Source organism: Arachis hypogaea, chromosome 14 (assembly GCF_003086295.3).
Source record: "Arachis hypogaea cultivar Tifrunner chromosome 14, arahy.Tifrunner.gnm2.J5K5, whole genome shotgun sequence".
NCBI lineage: Eukaryota > Viridiplantae > Streptophyta > Magnoliopsida > Fabales > Fabaceae > Arachis > Arachis hypogaea.
The window spans coordinates 38,164,156-38,173,295 of NC_092049.1; the positions used below are offsets into that span (position 1 = coordinate 38,164,156).

At 38.6% G+C, this 9,140-nt stretch overlaps 1 non-coding gene across 1 annotated transcript; it reads right to left on the minus strand.

The window, feature by feature from the left end:
• Positions 1–7,473: 7,473 nt before the first annotated feature.
• LOC112745691 (small nucleolar RNA R71) lies at positions 7,474–7,581 on the minus strand. The gene has a single exon (XR_003173605.1). It is a non-coding gene; the product is annotated as a small nucleolar RNA R71 (small nucleolar RNA).
• Positions 7,582–9,140: the final 1,559 nt, after the last annotated feature.

The window sequence follows — 9,140 nt, forward strand, 5'->3', positions numbered from 1 at the left end:
GGGTTTTTTTAAACTACTTACTGGAAGTAAATTGACTTATAATACTCTTCATTCTTTACCAACTCACGTGGATGCCATATAGCGCACCAGATGTAGTTCAGGTACTTCATCCCGAGATCTTGGATCCCCGACATATGGCACTATGGAGGGCTGTCACGGCATTGATCTACTTTGCCGTGATAGAGTGGTATACCACAGCTTGGTAGAGTACAGCATCGCCCATGGCCACACTCGACATTGATTTTTTGATGTCGAAGGATGGTAGAGGCGGAGACCAGTGGTTTCCGACCACCCTACAAAGTTGGCATATACATTGGTCTAGGCGGGCCGATCATGTGTTACGATTTGTTGTGGTGGCATACCCAGGACCATCAGAGGCTTACTTGGAGTGGTGGCATGAGCATAGGAGGAGATTCTTATCTCCGGAGCTCTTTCTCAGAAACCTCAGAAAAGATCCTAGCCTAGACAATACAAAGAGGTCCTAGCAGGGTTCCTGAGATGGATCAAGTGCCAGACGTTCCTGACAGACATCGAGTGGAGTGGAGATGTCGTGTCAGTACACGAGCCATTGATTGTGAGTGGAGATGGCTCAATGATGCGATTGACGCCATGGAGGGGAGGAATCGAGGTCGTTGACGAGGTAAAGGATGCGGTTGAGGTAGAGGGCGACGTATTAGGAGAGGCGAGGATGACAATGGCGATGGTGGAGATGACGGTGGAAGTGATAGCGGGGGTGATTAGGATGAGGGTGGAGTTGAAGGTGCTGGTGTATGTGGTGGCCTTGGAGATGATAGTGGTGGTGGTGGTGGTGGTGGTGGTAGGTTTTGGGGTGGATCTGATGTCAGTGGAGGTGATGGGGGTTTTGGAAAGAGTGGAGGTGAAGGTGGAGGTAGTGGTGGGGGTGAGGGTGGCTTTCAATGTTGTGGTGGGATATTCGGCGATTATTTCGTTGGTGTCCTTACCAGTGATATGGCACTGCGTAAGAGTCAGACATTTATGAGATTTGCTAGGTAGCGATAGATTTGATAGTGAGTATGCAGGATCCTGTTTCTTGGAGGAGATTAGCATTATTATCCAGGAGGATGAGGCATCCCATCGTAGAATTGGTGCGCGAAAATGAAGCTCGCACAACTGAACCGGCAAATGCACCGAGTCATCCAAGTAATACCTCAGGTGAGTGAGGGTCGAATCCCACGAGGATTGCCGGATTTTGCAAGCTGTGGTTATCCTGCAGATCTTAGTCAGATGAATAGAAAATTGATTATTGTTGTAGGCGCATAAAATAGAATAATAAAGAAAGCAACAATGAATTAACGTAAAAACAATAATAAAGAATCAGTTAAAGCCTCAGAGATGCTTGTTCTTCCGGATTAATACTTCTTACTGACTACTTTAACAATGAGTGATTCACTCAATGGCAAGGCTATAAGTGATTAAGCCATGGGTCGTGGTCATTAATCTCCTCAGATCCAAACCAAACGCTCGAACAGGTCAGTCAATTTGGTAGAGGGTGAAGTTCACACAATTCAATCTCTGATGATCTTACTCAAAATGCCACAAACAAGGTCGGATCTTCAGAATCGAAGAAGGAAGCTCTATGATTCTAGCCTTGGAGCCACAGGAACCTCAATTACCCTGACTAACGAGATTTCATGTCACATATCCCAATTAGCCCAAGTAACTTGTTGGAACCTGTGATGTATTCTCAAGCTGTAGCTCAATGCTATCCGGGTTAGGACTCGTAAAGAGCTCATGTAGAATAAGGGGTCGTACTGTCGTTCTACCCCAGATTCATAAAGATGAAGAACAAAAATACACCATAAAATGGAATCAAACATAGAAGTAGAAAAGTAATTATATTAATCCATAGGAATGAGCAGAGCTCCTATCCTTAACCAAGGAGGTTTAGCCGCTCATAATTTATAGAGAAAATATATGTTCTGAGAAGCTGAAGATCCAAAGTTTTTTTCTAACAAAGGTGATCTTCCTTCTATATATACTAATACTAGACCTAAAAAGATATTAATAATAATTTAGAAATTACAAAAATGAAATAAACTAGGCTAAAGGTGCGAAAATCCACTTCTGGGCTCACTTGGTGAGTGTTTGGGTTGAGCTTGGCGTCCAACTTGGAGGAGTGGGCATTGAACTCCTATTAGGGAGTGTCCAGCAGCCTTGATATTCCCTTGGTGGCGTTGAACACCAGTCTTGGGCGTTCAACGCTGGCTTAGGTTCTCTTAGGGCGTTGAACGCCAGAAAGGGGGTAAGTTGGGCGTTCAACGCCCAGTTTTCGGCAGTCATTTCCAAAAAAAGATATGTACTATTATATATTTCTGGAAAGACCTAGAAGTTAGTTTTCCAACACCATTGAGAGCGCGTCAATTGGACTTCTGTAACTCCAAAAATGCTCGTTTGAGTGCACGGAGGTTAGGATCTGACAGCATCTGCTACCCTTTCTGTATCTCTGAATCAGACTTGTCCAAAACTTGCCAAATTCTCCCAAAAATCACCTAAAATCATAGAATAACCAAAAGAACACAAAGTAGCATCCAAAAAGTGATTTTTGCATATAAATCGACAAAAACATAATAAAACTTAACAAAATATACTAAAAACACTGAGAAAATAGTGTCAAAAAGTGTATAAAATATCTGCTCATCAAGAGTCCAAGTACTCGGACACTAAAGTTCCTTTGATGTGGACCTGAACAAGCCTCCGTTAGGTCCTTTGGATGAGACATTTGCATTAGGTGACACTCCTCCCTCAGCAATTGCAGCTGCATCCCCCGATCGTTCAAGTCCATCTACCCCACCCAAACCGACCGGAGACGAGGATGAGGTACCTCTCGCTCAAAGAGCACAGAGGATCAGGCACCCACGCCGCTGCTTCACAGCGTCGCATCTATTCAGACTAGTCGGATGACTGTTTAATTATATATTATTATGTTGTGTATCTCTCGTCATTGTGTTGAGTTCAGAATATGTTATCCTAATATGTTATCATGTGTTTAGGTTACGACGCTATGTTATTATATTATCATGCTATGTTGTTATGTTATTAGGTTACCATGCTATGTTATTATGCTATTGTGCTATTTCATTGCGTACTACTTGGATGAGATTAAAAAATATAAGCTACACATGTTCTTCGTCGATAGCTGTTGAAATTTCATAGGAAAAATAGTACAGGTTAACACTGTGCTGGAAAAGAAAATACGTTAACATTAACAAACACAAGATATCGGACAAGACGTCAATAAGGAACCACACATACACAGAAAATAAAACACAAAATGGCACAAATATTGCTAGGTGATGAGCGGATAACTTATACGCTTTTTGGCATTGTTTTTAGTATGTTTTTAGTAGAATCTAGTTACTTTTAAGGATGTTTTCATTAGTTTTTATGTTAAATTCACATTTCTGGACTTTACTATGAGTTTGTGTATTTTTCTGTGATTTTAGGTATTTTCTGGCTGAAATTGAAGGACTTGAGCAAAAATCAGATTCAGAGGTTGAAGAAGGACTGCTGATGCTGTTGGATTCTGACCTCCCTGCACTCAAAATGGATTTTCTGGAGCTACAGAACTCAAAATGGCGCGCTTCTAATTGCGTTGGAAAGTAGACATCCAGGACTTTCCAGCAATATATAATAGTCCATACATTTTCCAAGTTTAGATGATGCAAACTGGCGTTCAACGCCAGCTCTCTACCCAATTCTGGCGTCCAGCGCCAGAAACAAGCTGCAAAGTGGAGTTCAACGCCCAAACTAGCACAAAAGCTGGCGTTCAACTCCAAGAATGACCTCTCCACGTGTAGACTTCAAGCTCAGCCCAAGCACACACCAAGTGGGCCCCGGAAGTGGATTTATGCATCAATTACTTACTTCTGTAAACCCTAGTAGCTAGTTTATTATAAATAGGACCTTTTACTATTGTATTAGACATCTTTGGATTATCTTTTGATCTATTGATCACGTTTGGGGGTTGGCCATTCGGCCATGCCTGGACCTTCATTACTTATGTATTTTCAACGGTAGAGTTTCTGCACTCCATAGATTAAGGTGTGGAGCTCTGCTGTTCCTCAAAGATTAATGCAAAGTACTACTGTTTTCTATTCAATTCATCTTATTTTGCTTCTAAGATATTCATTCGCACTTCAACCTGAATGTGATGAACGTGACAATCATCATCATTCCCTATGAACGCGTGCCTGACAACCACTTCCGTTCTACATTAGATTGAATGAGTATCTCTTAGATCTCTTAATCAGAATCTCCGTGGTATAAGCTAGATTGATGGCGGCATTCATGAGAGTCCGGAAAGTCTAAACCTTGTCCGTGGTATTCCGAGTAGGACTCTGGGATTGAATGACTGTGACGAACTCCAAACTCGCGAGTGTTGGGCGTAGTGACAGACGCAAAAGGATAGTAAATTCTATAACAGTATGATCGAGAACCTCCAAGATGATTAGCCATGCAGTGACAGCACATCGGACCATTTTCACAGAGAGGAATAGGATGCAACCAACGACAAGGGTGATGCCTCCAGATGATTAGCCGTGCTGTGATAGAGCATTTGGACCATTTTCCCGAGAGGATTGAAAGTAGCCATTGGCACCGGTGACATCCTTACATAAAGTCAGCCATAGAAAGGAGTAAGACTGATTGGATGAAGATAGCAGGAAAGCGGAGGTTCAGAGGAACGAATGCATCTCCATACGCTTATCTGAAATTCTCACCAATGAATTACATAAGTATTTCTATCCTTCTTTTATTACTAAATTTCTAAAACTACATAACTATTTTATATCCGCCTGACTGAGATTTACAAGGTGACCATAGCTTGCTTCATACCAACAATCTCCGTGGGATTCGACCCTTACTCACGTAAGGTATTACTTGGACGACCCAGTGCACTTGCTGGTTAGTTATGTGAAGTTGTGAAGATATGTTTAGACCATGGTCCTGTGCATCCGTTTTTGGTGCCATTGCCAGGGAATCAATTTCGAACAATAATTCATAACCTGAGTAACAATTTCGCATACCAAGTTTTTGGCGCCATTGCCGGGGATTGTTCGAGTTTGGACAACTGACGGTTCATCTTGTTGCTCAGATTAGGTAATTTTCTTTTTGTTTTGTTTTCAAAAATTTTTCAAAAATCTTTCAAAAATTTCTCCTTTGTTTTCGAAAAAATTTTTAAAATAAATGTTTTCAAAAAAATATTTTTCTTCAGAATTTTTAAGAATGAATTCTAGTGTTTCATGATGATTTGTTAAATCCTAGCTGGCTATAAGCCATGTCTAATTTTTTGGACTGAGGTTTCAACTTACCATCACAAATGAAGAGATTCTCACACACTTAGTTGCTCTATACATGAAAAGTATCAATACATACTAAAGCTTGGCTGGCTATTAAGCCATGCCTGACCCTTTGATTGGAGCTTTAGACTGAAGAGCATAAGATTCCTGGAATTCATATTAAAAATTTTGGAATCCTTATTTTTCTTTTCCAAATTGATTTTCAAAAAATATAAAATAAAAATACAAAAAAAATTAGAAAATCATAAAAATCAAAAATATTTTTTGTGTTTCTTGTTTGAGTCTTGAGTCATGTTATAAGTTTGGTGTCAATTGCATGTTCATCTTGCATTTTTCGAAAAAATTCATGCATTCATAGTGTTCTTCATGATCTTCAAGTTGTTCTTGGTAAGTCTTCTTGTTTGATCTTTACATTTGCATGTTTTGTGTCTTTTCTTGTTTTTCATATGCATTCCTGAATTCTTTATGTCTAAGCATTAAAGAATTCTAAGTTTGGTGTCTTGCATGTTTTCTTTGCATTAAAAATTTTTCAAAAATGTGTTCTTGATGTTCATCATGATCTTCATAGTGTTCTTGGTGTTCATCTTGACATTCATAGCATTCTTGCATGCATTCATTGTTTTGATCCATAACTTTCATGCATTGCATCATTTTTCTTGTTTTTCTCTCTCATCATAAAAATTCAAAAATCAAAAAAATATCTTTCCCTTTTTCTCTCTAAAAATTTCGAAAATTAGATTTGACTTTTTCAAAAATTTTTAAAATCTAGTTGTTTTTATGAGTCAAATCAAATTTTCAATTTAAAAAAAAATCTTATCTTTTTCAAAAATCAAATCTTTTTTCAATTTTTTTAGTTATTTTCAAAAATTTCAAAAATATTTTTCAAAAATCTTTTTCTTAATTTTACATCATATTTTCGAAAATAACATCATCAATTAATGTTTTGATTCAAAAATTTCAAGTTTGTTACTTACTTGTTAAGAAAGATTCAAACTTTAAGTTCTAGAATCATATCTTGTGATTTCTTGTGAATCAAGTCATTAATTGAGATTTTAAAAATCAAATCTTTTTCAAAAACTAATTTCAATCATATCTTTTCAAAAATATCTTCTTATCTTATCTTTTTCAAAATTTGATTTCAAAATATCTTTTCTAACTTCCTAACTTCTTATCTTTTCAAAATTTGTTTCAACTAACTAACTAACTTTTTGTTTGTTTCTTACCTTTTTCAAAACTACCTAACTAACTCTCTCTCTCTAATTTTCGAAAAAAATCTTCCCTCTTTTTCAAAATTTCTTTTTAATTAGACTAATTATTTTATTTTTTATTTGAATTTTCGAAAAACTACTAACCTTTTTCAAAAACTATTTTCGAAAATCACTAACTCTTTTTCAAAAATTATTTTCGAAAATTCTCTCCTCCTCTCATCCCCTTCTATTTATTTATTCATCTACTAACACTTCTCTTCATCTCACATCTCTGCTCTTATCATCACCTTTGTGTTTGGATTCTTCATTCTTCTTCACCCCTATTCCTTTTCTTCTTCTACTAACAATAAGGAACCTCTTTACTGTGACATAGAGGATTCCTCTTCTTTTCTTTTTCTCTTCTCTTTCTTATGAGCAGGGACAAAGAAAAAGGCATTCTTGTTGAAGCTGATCCAGAACCTGAAAGGATTCTGAAGAGAAAACTAAGAGAAGCTAAATTACAACAATCCAGAGACAACCTTATTGAAAATTTCGAACAAGTAAAGGAGATGGCAGCCGAACCCAACAACAATAATGCAAGGAGAATGCTTGGTGACTTTACTACACCTAATTCCAATTTACATGGAAGAAGCATCTCCATTCCTACCATTGGAGCAAACAATTTTGAGCTGAAACCTCAGCTAGTTTCTCTGATGCAGCAGAACTGCAAGTTTCATGGACTTCCATCTGAAGATCCTTTTCAGTTCTTAACTGAATTCTTGTAGATCTATGATACTGTTAAGACTAATGGAGTAGATCCTGAAGTCTACAGGCTCATGCTTTTCCCTTTTGCTGTAAGAGACAGAGCTAGAATAAGGTTGGACTCTCAACCCAAAGACAGCCTGAACTCTTGAGATAAGCTGGTCACGGCTTTCTTAGCCAAGTTCTTTCCTCCTCAAAAGCTGAGCAAGCTTAGAGCTGATGTTCAAACCTTCAGACAGAAAGAAGGTGAATCCCTCTATGAAGCTTGGGAAAGATACAAGCAGCTGACCAAAAAGTGTCCTTCTGACATGCTTTCAGAATGGACCATCCTGGATATATTCTATGATGGTTTATCTGAGCTATCAAAGATGTCATTGGATACTTCTGCAGGTGGATCCATTCACCTAAAGAAAACGCCTGCAGAAGCTCAAGAACTCATTGACATGGTTGCTAATAACCAGTTTATGTACACTTCTAAGAGGAATCCTGTGAGTAATGGGACGCCTATGAAGAAGGGAGTTCTTGAAATTGATACTCTGAATGCCATATTGGCTCAGAATAAAATATTGACTCAGCAAGTCAATATGATTTCTCAGAGTCTGAATGGAATGCAAGCTGCATCTAACAGTACTCAAGAGGCATCTTCTGAAGAAGAAGCTTATGATCCTGAGAACTCTGCAATAGCAGAGGTAAATTACTTAGGTGAACCTTATGGAAACACCTATAATCCATCATGGAGAAATCATCCAAATCTCTCATGGAAGGATCAACAAAAGCCTCAACAAGGCTTTAATAATGGTGGAAGATACAGGTTTAACAATAGTAAACCTTTTCCATCATCCACTCAGCAATAGACAGAGAACTCTGAACAAAATACCTCTAATTTAGCAAACTTAGTCTCTAATCTAACCAAGGTCACTGTAAGTTTCATGAATGAAACAAGGTCTTCCATTAGAAATTTGAAAGCACAAGTGGGCTAGCTGAGTAAAAGGATCACTGAAATCCCTCCTAGTACTCTCCCAAGCAATACAGAAGAAAATCCAAAAGGAGAGTGCAAGGCCATTGAATTAATTACCATGGCCGAACCTGTAAGGGTGGGAGAGGACGTGAATCCCAAGGAGGAAGACCTCCTGAGGAGTCCAGTGACCAATAAGGAGCTTCCCTCTGAGGAACCAAAGGAATCTGAGGCTCACCTAGAGACCATAGAGATTCCATTAACCCTCCTTATGCCATTCATGAGCTCTGATGAGTACTCCTCTTCTGAAGAGAATGAGAATGTTACTGAAGAGCAAGCTGCCAAGTTCCTTGGTGCAATCATGAAGCTAAATGCCAAATTATTTGGTATTGAAACTTGGGAAGATGAACCTCCCTTGTTCACCAATGAACTAAGTGATCTGGATCAACTGACATTGCCTCAAAAGAGACAAGATCCTGGAAAGTTCATAATACCTTGTACCATAGGCATCATGATCTTTAAGGCTCTGTGTGACCATGGTTCAGGGATAAACCTCATGCCCCTCTCTGTAATAGAGAAACTGGGAATCTATGGGGTGCAAGCTGCTAAAATTTCATTAGAGATGGCAGACAATTCAAGAAAACAGGCTTATGGACAAGTAGAGGACGTGTTAGTAAAGGTTGAAGGCCTTTACATCCCTACTGATTTCATAGTCCTAGATACTGGGAAGGATGAGGATGAATCCATCATCCTAGGAAGATCTTTCCTAGCCACAGCAAGAGCTGTGATTGATGTGGACAGAGGAGAATTGATCCTTCAAATAAATGAGGACAACCTTGTGTTTACAACTCAAGGATCTCTCTCTGCATCCATGGAGAGGAAGCATAAAAAGCTTCTCTCAAAGCAGAGTCAAACAAA